Source organism: Melospiza georgiana, chromosome 3 (genome assembly GCF_028018845.1).
Source record: "Melospiza georgiana isolate bMelGeo1 chromosome 3, bMelGeo1.pri, whole genome shotgun sequence".
NCBI classification, from domain to species: Eukaryota; Metazoa; Chordata; class Aves; order Passeriformes; family Passerellidae; genus Melospiza; species Melospiza georgiana.
Genome location: NC_080432.1, coordinates 14,314,624 through 14,330,281, shown reverse-complemented (window position 1 = coordinate 14,330,281; position 15,658 = coordinate 14,314,624).

Genomic DNA, 15,658 nt, shown 5'->3' with positions numbered 1-15,658 from the left:
GGGGTGACATTCGTGCCACTGAGGGGAGCGCAACTGTGGAGAAGCAAACACCTGAAGGGAGAAGTACACTGCGCTGAGGGATGAGAACCCTCAGGGGAGGCACGCATGTCCCGAGGACGGGAAAACCTGAGGGAGAGCCCCCCGCGGCTTTCAGAGTCTCAAGGAGCAGCCCTGTTTTCTCGCACAGCAAGGACGGGCTCCTGCTACTTTGAGGAGCTTCTTTTCCTGAGTGCTGAAGGAGCACGGCTGCCCTAGAGCAGAGCCGGGGATTCTTCGCTCTTTAGCACATCCTGAGGAGACTGAATTAAGTAAGGAGTAAGCTGTTAAGTAAGGATTAATATTATGTAAGGGTCATAGTAAGGGTCATTAATATTAAGTTAGGGTCAGCTGACTGGGTCATGGAGATTTTTGTGCCACCCAGGGCAAGGGGTTATTCGATTTACTCATTCTTTTCTAGTGGTCAACATTTCCTACCATAACACTTTTAAGGGCCATAATAGCTCTTCTGCCCTCTCACACAGGTACTGGGATAAAAACCTTCCTCTCCTTTCTCGGTGGCTTGCTGCCAGAACATGGCAGCCACAGTATGTGGGAAAGCCTGAGGAGAGAAACCTAAAACTTTGGGGGTTTTTTGCATTTTTGGGGTGTTTTGGAAGGCATTGAAACTTCACACATCACTGAGGCTGAGCATCATGCAAGAGTCAATTTCCACACAAATAGGCATGTTTAAGAAAGAAAACACTGATTTTTGCCTAATTAGATGATGGTAAGATTTTCAGGAATATGTGCTACTAAATATGTATTCTCACCAGTGTTTAACTTTTTTATATGTCACTGGTGATTTCCATACTTCCAGCAAACTATCAGTGCCTCCGAGAAAGAAAGATTTGGTTCTGTGTAACAATGTTGCTTTACTCACCCTTTTCTGCTCCAGAAAACCTCGGACAACATCATTACCAAGGCAAGAAACACTTTCTAAACATACGCGCCATCAGGTTTAAATACCACGGCGTTCAGCCCTTGTGTAGTTTGCTCCCCTGAAGCTGTTCCTGTGCATTTCACTACCCAGCATGGCTCACCACAAGCAGTTAATCCAGTGTTTCATAGCAATTTGTATCCCTCGTGTTATCTATTAATTTAATTTTGACCAAAACATTTCTGCTCTTGAGCTGTTTGCTCTCAGTATGCATGGCACTAGAAATTACCTTATTTAATTGCGAAGTAGCTCTGTACTTTACCAGGTCCACTGATCATTTCTTAATTGCATCAAGTGCAAAACTGAAGGCAGGGGGTTTTATCTTCTTTTTTTGGCCATGCTTATCTGAATCTCTGGCATTAAAAAAATGTCAAGTCCCTTTAGCCAAGTGCATTTATAGAGTAATGCATCTAAATAAAAATACTGTAAGATCAGAAGCATAAAATATTCTACTACTGGAGTCCAGAAAACATTAATCATTATCTTACACTGCATATGCTGCACACTTTGAAACTTTGTAAAAAAAATGCAATTACTTGAAGCATCATGTTACTTTCAGCTGGCATGCAGACCAGCATTTTTAAAGCAGCAAAATTGAAAAACAAGATCAGTGAGAAGTTGGACAGCACTGCTCCTCAAGGGAAGGGAGCACTGATCTGATCTTTCAGCCACAGGCCACATAGACCAATTTAATTACAATTATTGCTTGCCTGAAGAATCATAATGGAGTATGTTATTAATTACTTGTCCACTCAAATATCATATTCAGCCAGTTAAGCCATCAATAAAATCATGGCTCCAGTGGCAAAACAAGCAGTGTACAGAGCTAACATTTGAAAGCACCAATTTCTGGGCTAAATTTTGTTAGTTAAGTCATCCCACAAACAGTCAGAAAGAAAGTGCATTCATCAGTCAGAATGCACATGGAACCACATTGAAATGATGTGGATTTTTTAAGAGCTGGTTTTTTTAATTTATTTAAGGATGTTATGAAAGGCAAGAAAATAACAGTGCATTGTTCTCCAGCATTAGTGTCTCCAACAAAAAACAATCCATTTAAACCCATGCAAAATGGCTAATACTGTTATTGCTGTCCCTTTTCATAACTCAGTGTCATTTTATTCATCTCACCCCCAAGAAATGACCTTTTCTGTGTACATCCCCACCTTTTCCCACAAATCCCCTGAGTGACAGAATCTCATCCTAATCCCATTTCCATTTAGATGTTACAGGAAAGCATTGTAGACCTTGGAGGCAATAAGTAATCATAATGGAAAGATAATAATATGTTTATGAAATCTGGATTTTAGAATAGTAAATTGAAAAATTACAATAGTATTTCAAGCCACTGAAGGTCAATGTTACTAAGAGCAAAAAGCCATCGATCAAGTGTTGTCAAACTTTTCTAGTTTAGATTATTTTTTGATACAAAGCATCTCTGTTTCAGAGAGCAGCACCTCTCTCCTGAGGTGATTCCTCATCTACCTAGCAGTCACACAATCTGGTGTTATAAACAGGATTTAATAAATTTTACAAACAACTCTTTTTTTTAGCATGGCTTTATCTTTTAAGCAGACCTAAAAAAGAGAGAACAACTTCCCAGGCCTCTCCAAAGTGCACTATAGACCCCAGTTTAAAAATTCCAGCCCTTATTAATTCCTAAGGGTAAAAAAGGATATGTTAGAACTCATAACTAAATATACCAAAATAGGACTTTGAGTACTGTGTAGTTGTAGGCTTTTAAAATAAAGGTAAATTTGCTTCCTTGTTTCTGAAAGCTACAAAGTTGTACATATAGAAAACCACTGCAACTTAACTAAAGCACTAGACAAAAAAAACCCCCAAAAATAACAACAAACAACTAAAAAAGAAACAACACTCCAGCCTTGTCCTCAGCTAGTGGAGTTTTCCTCTCTTCAGTTTTCCACTGTTTTAAAGCACACCTCAGACTCACCAAGAGCCATTTCTGGGACTCTCAGAAGTTTTCTGTCAATAAAGCAGCAAACCATGGCTGTTACCTGGAAAGGGTTTTATTGGACTGCTGCTCCCCCTGAAAGGCTATCAAGGACCCTTGTGCTCTCCCCTTCCCCTGTTCCTGGCATTCCTGGCCCTGCAGCCTCTTCTCCCTCATGCCAGCTCTGGTTCCCAAGCAATGCCCTTGTACAATGGGCCAGTTTGGTCACTGACCAAGAGCTAATGTGTTTTTTTTTTTTAATTCTTTTTAAAATGGCCTGGTTTGCTGGAGCTGTGACAGAGGCACTAGAGATGACATGAAGAAAGCATCAGGAGGGCACATCCACCAGCCACACCACCTTTTTGGAAGCAAGATGTTAGATCAGACAATGGAAGAGCACACAGGTGAGAACCACCAGGCTTCCCCTTCTACCATCACCCTCCCAGGCCACAACCTCTTAGTGGCATAGTTTCCACAGACACTTCTTCCTTTGCTTATCCCTGGAGTGACAGGAAAAGGGAGAATGGCTTCAACGTGAGACAGAGGAGGTTTAGATGAGGTGTTAGAAAGAAATTATTCCCTGTGAGGGTAATGAGGCCCAGGCACAGGTTGCCCAGAAAACTGTGGCTGCCCCACCCCTGGAATTGTCCAAGACCAGGTTGGACAAGGCTTAGAACAACCTGAGATAGTGGAAGGGGTGCCTACTCATGACAGGTTTTGGAACTAGATGGTATTTAAGGTCCCTTCCAACCCAAACCATTCTGTGTTCCTATTTGCATAGAGTTGTCTTATACTCTACGTTTATTTCTGGCTATTTAAAAACATTTTTCATCGCTAACAGCTCACAAACTCTGGGACTCTGGACACCTCTCTCACAACACCTCAGTACAAAGCAGTGCAGCTGTTCACAGTAGTGTCTAAGCAGCAAATACCTCTGTTCTGATGAGTTTGAATGCAATTATTCTTCTGTATTTAAAGAACTTTACTATCATATCCAAACCAAGAGCAGTGATTGATCTATTAACAGTATAAAATGATTAAGTAAGCATTGGCTATTTTAAAAATGTCTTGGGACTAGAGGGCTCTCAAAGCTCACGTTCATCTTTGTATATATAGGCAAAGTCTTGGCACTCTTTTTGGCAGATGACCCAGCAAAATGACTGATGTATGAACATTAATGCATTCACATAAATTAACTCTGCACATAAAAAACACAGAGCCTTTAAGCCCAATTACATCTTCCCCAATTGTACAAATACTCCCTTTGCAGTCAGTGGCAGCTCAGGAAGATGAGGCCAATCCATATGTTATATTGATTCTAAAGGCACAAGAGTATGCAGTTAATCCCTTTCAAACCTTGCAGAGCGCAAGCTCTTGGAGATCTTCCAGGCAGCCAGATGAAAGTTGCCTTTCAGAAGCAGGGGCTGTGTGCTGTTAGAGATTCCAAAACATGCTGGGCCAAAATCTGGCCTTGTTTTACCAGTGTAAAATGGGACTATTTCAGGAGAGTTCAGTATATGTGCACTGACATAAAACTGATCATTATCTTGCAAAAAAAGTGTATAATACTAACATGCTTTCCTCTTAATGGCCAAGAAAAGCAAAGCAAAGATCAACAAATGAAAATGTTTTCTTCCAGCTAGAAGTGTTATAACATCTAAAACATGTCAAGCAGTTTATGATAGTTTTTAGGGTCTGTTGTGATCCTAATAGGTTTTATGTGAAGATAATTCAGATACCAGAGTGATGACTGATGTGTAAATCTTCCCAGGTAAGTAAAAAAGGTAGGTTCAAAATTGCAAACCCACCCATGAATCTCCTGTAGAGATATGGGTTAAGCATCCAAAAGAGTCATTAGAGATGAGAAACACTTTCCTGTAAAGGTAAAGGTTGAGCACCTTTAGATGCATTCACATTGTACTTCTCTCCATCAGCAGCTACCTAATCTGAGTATTTGGAACTTCTGGTGTTTCACCTGGGTGTTGGCACTGCCTTTTTGTGGGATTTTCTAACTACAATACACAAAATACAAACCCATCTCTCCAGCATAGCTCAGAATCCAGGCTGACACCCAGAATCCAGTGCAGAATCCTCACATTTTACAGCATAGCTGGATCATGCAAGGTTGCATGAGGTTGAAATGAGCCAATTTACAAAATAAATGTATCTGTATGGTGTTGAAGTACATTGTTATGGCTAAGTTACAATCCTAGTGCCCATTTTAAGTCAATGTTTTCTAGCAAAATAAAATGAAATTCCTATTATCCAAAAGGAGGGAAGTCATTAAGACAGAACTGTATCACCAAGCAGCAGTTTCAAGGTTTCTTCAGCACACTTTAGAAAACTGACATAATAGAAACAAATTTTGAAGCAAAACTAAATATGTTCTTTTAAAAATATCACAGTGAAATAAGCATGAAAACCAAAAAGGACCTAACAAGTCAGAGAAAAAACCCAGCCATTATCCACAAATAGCAGTTGATAAATTGGGGCAGATACATTATTTATCTTAGAAACAAAGGAGATAAAATTTTAAATCTAGACAGAACAATAAGTACTATGTGATCAGTGGCTTAAAAATTCATTGTAGATGCACCTTATGAAGAAAGTTGCTATTTGTCTAGATCACTTTGTGAGCCACAAGATGCAACTGCAGGGATTTTGCACTAAGCAAGAAGTTTACATTATAGCACTTTATACCATTTAACTTTATAACAGTCTTAAGTTAATGCCTAAGAGGAGCACAGACCATAAGAGTAGAGAATACTGTGCAGAAATTAGAAAGAAAAGAGGAAAATACATAATGTATGATGTAAAAAGAAACAGATAACGAAAATTAAAAGGATTTTACTAGAGGAAAACAATTTCATTTTATTGTAAAGCTCTAAATGAATAAAATAAAGTCTTTGAATGTGAAGATGATTAAAAAGACAAAATCATTAGCTAAAGATATTTACAAGTTTAGACTTTCATTTTGATTGTAATTTTAATTAGCTGGACACTAGGGGGGATGAAAATGAAAGCCTACATCATCTACTTACTCTTTAAATTGCATTCCACCTTAATTTTCTGCTCTTCAGTTCTTAATTTTCTCTATTTTTGTTCTAACTAATCCGGTTATCAGAATAAAGTGATTTTCTCTCAGCCAGGTTTAACATTCAGTATTTGAGTCTGTGAACTAAAAGTTCATCCCACTGCTTCAATTTTTATTCTTTCAATAGCAGTAACTCTTCAGGAAACTTTTCCAGTCTTTTGTCTGTACAGCAGGGTGCTTTATGTACACACGACAGTTATGCAGCTAATAACAAAGGATTCTATTTTAAAAATAATTATGTTCCATTTACACAGTTTCCCATGAAATTTGCTCATAAAATGCAGGATGCACCAAAAGATTAAATGCCATTTTCCTGTTCATTAAAATAATTTTTCTAAATGTAACCCAGTTACTTGCCTTTTTGTCTTGAAGGAACCACATGTCCAAGCAGCAGTTAGTTTATTCTTAAACAAAAGAACTAATTCCCTTTGGGGTGTCTCTGCAGTACACAGTTATCTCCCAGATTTGTGCCCTTGTCTCAGGCCATGGACAGACAGACAGAAACCCTTTCATGAAAAGCTACACTGAAGCAGATCACATGGCCTTTTCCTGAAAAGTTCTGGAATCACAAATCCAGAGCTGAGGTGGCAGCTGCAGGTGCACCAGCAAGGCAGTCTAGCACTGAGTGACCATCCCCACTATCAAGCCTTATCTGTTTGAAGGATTCCTCAGCTCCTGCCTTGCCCTGAAGATGCTCTGCTATCAAGCCACATAGAATTCTGCAAGTTGACCTGTAAGACACCTACCTAGTTGAGGAAAGGCTGTAATGGAGCCATCAACACTAGGGATTTCATCTGCACTGACCATGGAAGGTGTTCTGTAAAAGGGAGCAAAAGCTGCATTGCAGCCCTTAACCTTGCCAGGTTAGCTGGTTTGGGCTAAAAGTAGCTACCCTGCAATTTATGTGCTCTCTTAAAGGTCAGCAGGAGAGTTAATATTATCTCAGTATGTCCTTGTTACTTTCTGAATAATTCCATTTAGGAGAAATTCAGTCCTAGAAGGTGTTTTACGTACCATTCTTCTATTAGGTGGGTGAAACCCAGAAAGGATAGTTTGATCTTGACAAGATAATTTTATCTTTTTGTTTCAAGCAATTGATTCACAGGCATTCTTGCCATGTTTTCTTCTAAAGAACAGTGAGGATTCACTCATGGATTTTTTGTGAGTGTCCACTTAGAGTATAAACAATCTTCAGCAAAGCCTACAAACAGCTCTCTGTACCTGGGAGTTCTTATTTTCAAGTCATTTTAGTTCAGATCAGCATTGTGCTTTTGAAGTGAATCTCTGATTTTCCTCATGTTCTGTGCTTTGATTCACATCATGATGTGGTATTGAACCACATGAACCAAATTCCTTTTGGATTAAACTCAAGTGGAAAATGCTGAAATGCATCTAATGTACTCCAGCTGTAAATGTCCAGTCAGTCTTTTAAATTCAGTTTCAGCTTTAAAAAAAAAAAAATTTAAAAAGTGCCATGGATATCACACTCTCATCACAACATATTTTACTTTAAATTCACATTTCCTCCTGCTCTGCTAATGTAGATGGAAGTTTAAGGATAATCTACTTCAAATTCAGCACTTTTCTATTTGCAGTTTTATTTCTCTCTCTTTTATGGAAGTTGACGTTCATCATCTAGTCACTCTCTCCCAACTAATTCTAATAGGTTCAGAACTCTGTCAAGACACAGTTGTCTGTTCCCTGGGCAGAACAGCCAATTGCAAATGTTTTATTTAAAACCAAAGGTCCAATTACAGGACCAATTTATGATCTCGGTCGAGCCAATATAAATCTGATCTAGTTCATTGACTTTAACCTGACTGCAGTAACTTTATTCCAGATTTGCTCATGTGTAATGAAATTGAGTTCAGACAATGGCTCTGATCATTACTTTTTAAAGAATTAACTAGTAATATAAGTTGCAATACAGAGTCCTTCCACCTTTGGAACAAGGCTTCGTAATTATCCCTTGTGGGTCAGAAGCATACATCCAGTCCAACACTGCTTTAAGGACCAAAGTGCTCTAAAGATTTTGCTTAAGAAGGCACAAGGTGGGCATGGCAAGACATGAGGATTTCAGCAGCACCACCTGAAAATAAGGACAGATTTTTTTTTTCATTCCCTTATAGAAACATAGTAGTTTTCTGATGCATCATTAAATAACTGGTAGAAACCTGTATACATTTTGAGTTTGGTTTCTTTAAACACAGAGGAAAAAAATACACTAATTTCTTGGCCACTCTGCAGCATGTGGTCAAAAAACCCGAGCAGGCACATATGGCTTCCATAATGCACACTACTGCACAGTCATTTTCCAAATCAGAACTCAAAGTATATCTTCAAGTTTTAGGTGATATTTAGCACTTACACCTTCTTTTATCTGTTTTTTCAAGTTATTTAACTTTCTGGAATTTCCTTAACAATCACAGACAATATAAAGATTTTTATTCAGTTCATGGTTTTGATTTTAGGGCATTTTTGTTTGGTTGTTTTTTTTTAAACTTTATGCAGTGGAGTAGTTTAAATTTCCTTATTTCCTCAGTGGGGGAAAAAAAAAAAGCAAAAAGCTTTAAAGACAAGACAAACTCTGCCAAAGGAAGAATATGGCAGCGATACTCTTCTGGGCTTTCCCAATCACTCTAGTATCCTGGTTTCTGTGACAGCTACTTGTGAATTGAATATAAAGGAATAAATATTCCCCTTTTTAGACTTACAGGCTTCGACTAAGTGGGAACAGAGACAGAAACTGCTGACTGCAAGAGTTGTGGACACATCAGAGAGGGACTAAACACAGGGTTAAACAAGGATTCAGTTGCTCACACCCAAATTACACTACATACCACATAGTAGATATATAATTATAAAATATATACTATAAGCACACATGTTGGGGCTAAAAGTGAAAGATTTGATTCTGACAAAATTGTCCTACCTGAGAACCAGAATCAATAGCAAAACCTGGCATAGCTCTATCAACTTATGAGCTTATGCTGGCCCTGGCTTAAGTCTGTCTTTGAGTGCTTGAAATTAGTTTCAGGTGCAGTAATCACAGAAAGAAAACATGTGCAGGGACATAACTTTTTAAAGAAACAACAAAACTGAAACAGGTTCAGAGAATTATCCATCAAATTACATTTTTAAGAGTGGCTATTAAAATGTTGATGAAAGAATATAAGATGATGAGTCAGGGACACTAAAAGACCAAACACATGGTTCTCCAAGATATTACACTGAGTAGTAAGAATTTCACTTTATAACCCAATGTGATTAAACAGCATACTGCTGAAAATGCAGATGTTATACTGCTACATTAAAAAAAAAAGTTTTACAAAGATTTTCCGAATTAAATCATGAAAGATCACAAAGAATATAGGGAGGAACTTTGCTAAGAGTGCAGTCATGTAGAAGGACTAGGATTTAGGGGTGGTCTTTGAAGTTTTCTTTTTCAAACTACATGGCCTTGAAGCTATTGAAAGCTTGAAAGATTTTTCTGGTGAAATTGTGCAATGTTAGACTTATGCTGTACTACTCAAAAATATGTGTGAGCTGTTTGTAAGGAAGGATTATTTTTAAGGAAAATTGTTTTCATATTGACCTTGGATTCATATTTCTAATGCAGCTAAAGCGAAGGCAACATTCCCAGCAGCAAAAATTCCTGCCAGGAATGTAACATTCAAATCTCAATTAATGTGTTCAAAAATGGCAGTGGTAGTGATAGAGAGAAAAAGCACAATAAATCCCCAATTTTTCAAAACAGAGGTGTTAATATGAAATAAGTTTTCAGCAAGGACAGCAGAATTTATCAAAACATCTTTTGTATATGGGATGCTTTTTTTTTTAAGTAATCCTGATTTCTTAGGCATTATACAAGAGACTTTCTTAAATAAGTTTGACTATTCTGTACCATTTTTTAGGGTTACAAGCACATGTCAGTAAACATTCAAATAGTCCATAGTTGAGATTGCAAATGATGCTTATTCTTAAGACATTCCAGTACCTGCAGAATTGTGTCTCCTGTATTCCAAAGATTTTCTTTCTGTTGTTCAACCTGCTGCCATTATGTATTGCATGAAGGAAGTGCTGAACCAGAAGAAGTCATGGATGAATATGTTCAAGTATTCCATGCACACACTCAGATCCATTCGTACAGGGTCAAGTCTAGCTTTCTGCCATTATTTCCTTCGGTATAACCAAACTTCTCTGAGCAAAAAGTGCATTTCTGTTGACTCTAATCTTTCCCCTACAGAAATTCCACATTCTGATTTGGGAGCTGAACTTCCCCACTGCTCAGAAGGTGAGTAGTAATTACTTGATTCCATGCTGTCCATACCCTTCAATGTCTACAACAAGATACTCCTAAAGATCAGATGAGGATGGAATTGAGAAAAATGTTAATTCTTGTAAACCTCTTCTGAAAAGAGCTGAAGGAATAAATTCCTTATAGAGTTAGACTTGCCAGGCTCCTTGGCTGATAGCCAAACTGAAAGCTCTCTTGTGTTTGGGAGTCTAAATGTGATCCCTTCACCTCCTGTCCCAGGGAACCACTGTAGGTTGTTTGCTTTATTCCTGTCTTTCTCATCTCTAAAGCTCTTGTAAGTTTGTTTGTTGTTCCAGCACAGTGACCATACTATTAACCCAGGCAGAAGTGTCTGAATTAACTCCAAATCATTGAGCCATCTGGAGAAGTTCAGTTTGTATTAAACTCTGAGAGTTAATTGGGTTTTATGTGGCAGAGCTGCTTCAGGAAGCTCACTGGGTCCTATAGCAATGTGATATAGATGTAATGCACCCCTATGCATTAAAGCCTCCATCAGACTCATTAGCTGTGGTTTGTACATCCATTTTGGTAGATAAATTTGTTTAATCATATGCATTTGCAGTGGGCTGTGATATCTAAGTGTGCTTCCCTTTCCACTGCTCGTAACTTTAGCCAGTGGCATCTCCTCCAAGAAAGAACACTTTGGCTTCATCCCCATAACATTTTAATTGCTCACAAATTAATCATGTTTAGTATCTGAGCATTGGGTGGCTGTTACTTTCTCTGCATATATTTACCACTGTGGCATTTCAAACAATTTGCAAAACTATTGCTTCTTCTAATACCATAAACTATTTCTGAATTCCTTACTTATGATCCTTTAGAGATTGCAAGTGTTACGCAGTCTTTCTCCATAGGTTTTGATTCTGGAATATTTTTTAAATGTTTAGTCTTGAATTTTGTCTTATTTGAGGGAAACTGATTTCTTTTTCCTGACATGCATTTCAGTTATTTTTCCAAAGTTTGCTATTTCAGTTTAGAAATTCTTTTTGTTATCAGTGTTATCAATTCACTGCTTTTGTAATATCCAAATTACTTGATACAATAATCTTGTAAAATTTATAGGAAGATATGCACCCTCCAAACAATTACATGGAACCCAAAACGTAGCCAATTTTTTAAAAATATTTTATGAGAATATTTGTTTTATATTTATCTAGACTGTATTTATTTAAAATTTTGTTGTAATAGTGTTTTTCTAGTTATTTAAGAGAAAAACATTGGCAATTATTCTTACAAACTTTCTCTAGATTTTTATAAAGAAGGAATGACATTTTAATGGAAAAATAGACAAATAATCGAAGAGTATTGTCTTCCTTACAATACTTATAAGGCTCAATTAAAAAACAAACCCTGAATGAAATTGTTTTAGGCCTGTCTTCTGAATGTTCCTTGAGTAGGATATTCACATCTTAAACATTCTGCATTGTCACATGTATGTTTAAAATATCCCTCAGTGATCTTTCTATGCTACTAGTTTAAAAAGGAAATATTACTGCTCCAATAAATTTGTGGGGGGAGATAAATGTTTATTTGACTTTTTTTCCTAACTGCCCAGCAATTTCCAGCAATTTCTGGCTGCAGGGAAATATACAATAGATTTGAATCCTCTAGGTTTATGACATGCAACAGTGTACATGATTTCTCTTTCTTTTCTCTTATTGTTTTACAGTTCTCCTCCCAGGTAAATTTGGGAGTGCTTCAACTGCTCTCAGGGTTGCAAGATTCCTTCCAGCACGAGGAACAAAGGTAAGTTCATATTCTCTACTTTTGTCAAGATCTCATTTACTTATGACACTTTATGATTAGGACAAGTGGATTTTCAATTAGAAAAAGTTCTCCCCAAAACCAATTTCCTGCTCCCATTCAAAAGCAGGGATCAAGGCCATGACAGCCTATGCTCCTCTCACATCTCAGCATGTTCTGACTCGCATGGACCCTCAGCAAAATTCTAGAGCTGATACACATCAAGAAGGCATTTCTTCCATTTTTGAGACAACCCAAACCAGAAACCCCAACCATTTAAACAGAAGCTAATTGCAGAAATTACCTGTGCTCAACATACATCATCCTTAAACACCTGATATTTTAATTCTATGGAAAATTTCAAGAACATTTTTACCATCCTCCCTGCATTACCTCACTTGGATCATTTGTCTTTCAAAGGACTAGTAAACCTTAATTTGCTTTAGCAGCTTTGAATGGATTTTTATTGTTTCTTACCACAGCCTTTCAACTCTAGTAATTTGAAAACTAAATATGAACTGCAAAACTCAACCAATCCTGTAGTATTCTTTTAATATCAATTTCTATATAATTAGCCCCCAAACTGTGTTCAATTACTGACAATTATTTCCATGCACTTTGAGGGACAACACTAATTTCACAGTTAGCAGCATTTAAAAGGAAGGTGATTCAAACACTATATAAAAAAGTCCCTGTCTCAAGAGCTACAGAGCATTGTTGCAGACTTTGTGGGATAAAAAGGATTGCACTGGTACAATATCAGAACTCAGATTTTACAACCCCACACGTGTGTGTGATTCTGTCTGGCAGGTAGTTTGTGTCAGTATTCTTTAAATGCAAACTAGGCTTATTATAACTTTGGCTGTGTCCTTTTAAAACCAATAAAACTATGGAAAAATCCACAAAAACTGATGCACCAGATAAAGACTAATGATTAAAGTGATGTAATCAGGATTTCTCACATCCAGATTTTTTCTCTTAGTTTGTCCTACAGATATTTAAAGCATCTCTCTTATAACTGTTACAAGGTGCCTTCCCTCACATTATAAAATCATGTTTTATGACCTTCAGCCCATTTTGTGTCCCTATCATATAAGAATACAGGTGGAAGAGATTGGTGATGTCATGATGGTTCTATGGTAATGATGTACAGCTCCTGTTCCAGTGAGGTCACTGGAGCTATCAGTCACTCTGTAGGGACAAATTATTTTTGTTATATCCATTTTGTTGTTGGGCTCTGATGGACCTTGTGACAACTGGAAATTGTATTTATATATGTGCATGCTTAAAAGGTTATCAGTAGAGCCCAGAGCATTGACTGGGTACTCTTATTATAGAGTAGTAAATATCCAAATAAAGAAATAAATCAAATGACACCTTTATCAAATGAGAGTTACAAAATGGAGCTAACAAATATTGATAGGCAGCAGTCTTCAGAAGATCTTCTAAATTATCTTGTAAATGCTATGAAGTTTAAGCAGAGGAGACAAGGAAACAGAAGAGTTATTGTCAAAACAGCACACAGACACTTAACAACAAAAATAACAACCTTTTGTTGGTAAATGACAGCCAATCTTGGCTCTAGTGTATATCTCAAAGATCCGAAGGAAAGTTATATGATAAATAAAATTGTGTACATTGTAAATTCCAAACACACTGAATAGCTGAAGAATAAAGACCAATAACTAAATTCATGCAAAGGACAGATAAAAAGTTTTTTATGGTTTTTTGGGTAGAATCCTGCAAACACCAAGAAATGTGTTGGTTTGTTTTTAAGATTCCATTATTTATAGAAGATGTGTTAAAATGTAGAATAATCCAAAGCCCAGTGAAGGCTATTCATTTTTTTCTGCTGAGAGAAAAAAGGAGGGGAGGCTTTGGGTAATGATCCCACAGGTGACAGGAGCAGCCTCAGAAGGTTTTGTGGACTAAGGAAAGGTAAGTTTTCTCCAGGCTTCCACCACTTGTACAGATGCAGGTCAAGGAAAGGTAAGATTTCTTCAGGATTCCACCGTTTCTACAGATACAGCACAAGGAAAGGTAAGATTTCTATAGGATTCTTGCATTTGTACATGTAAAGGATTGAAAATCTCAATGCAGGCAATGACACTGAACAGTCTACAACTTCACAGCAGTAGTTATCCTCTCTAAAGTGAATAATGGCTATGAGAATTAGGGGCAAAAACTATTAATAAAAAACTGCAATATTTCTGGCAAGAGCTTGTACACTGTATCAAATAAGAAATAGGCATTTTAAAATTGGGTTGCACTAATCTAGCTAATTGCAATGATGTTTTTAGCATTGCAGATCTAAATAATTATGTGAATAATGTAATTTTAAAAATTTAAAAAATATTTAATTCATTTGCACAAGGGATCACTAAGGATATTTTGTGCTGGGTCATGTAGCCTCAAAGACATTTTAAAATTGAAAAACTGAAACAGCAAAAGATACAATTCAGGTTTCCAAAATTGAGCAAAAGACAAAAGGTCTGGTTAAAACAATGAGGCACAGAATCTTACAGGGAAGACTGAATTGTATTTTAAGTTCACCTGCTTTTGTTTACCTATTGCAGTGATCCTGGTATGTACCAAACAATATGTACAGCAATATCCAGGCACAATATAGTGAGTTAATAATGGAGCTTCAGTCTTAACTGTGAATTCCCTTGCATTACTTGGTATATTGCTGATACAGATAGGGTTTTGTGGCTTAATTCGTGGCAGCACATAGGGTGTCAGCTGGAAATCCATTTTGTCGTTGTAGAACAATATACAGAATATAATAAACCCATTCCCACCTTCCCATTCTTTCCTTACAGTAGGAAGCCAACATTTAGAAACCCATAGCAAACAAACACCTGCTAAGCATAAATCACAAGCACAAACACAGCGCTGGACAAGTTCAGAGAGATACGATGGGAGAAAAATCCATGGAAAATCTTAATAGTCATTAGGAAAATCTAACATTTGTTTCACAAACTGACAGGTGGCTACTGAATCGACTTCAGAACAACCATAAAGAGAGAGCTGGTTATTATGCCTGTAAAACTTAAACAGCAGAGCTTTTTAATAAGCTGCACTCTGTTAGGAGTACACTGAGGGAGCCCAAGCAGGAAAAAGCAATAATCACATCTAGCAATAACAAGAGGATCAACTAATATCCATCATAATTTCTCCCTGTTTTGCTTCTCCCTATTAGTATGAGATATAGTAGAAGTAGAAGCAGCCTAACAAGATACTGAGCAGAACAGGTGCAGAAACTAAAGCGTCTTCCATTTAGAGAGTCAGCATTTTTCTTTGAAAAAACCTCTGTGCGCTGTGCAGGTTGGAGCCTGGGTTGCCCATTGCTTATACCCATTGTGTGATGTGTGCACTATTTTATCTCTTCCTGCAGAGTTTGGTTGTGACATACATAACACATGTGCCCATAAAGTTACCCAGAAAGGCACTGAAAAGGTTCAATATATGTCATGGCAAGCATATTTCTTTGTTAATTCCATAAAGACAGTCTGGAGAAGCCAAGTCTCTTACAATTTTTGTGTCCGCAGTGGGGAGAAACCAGCACAT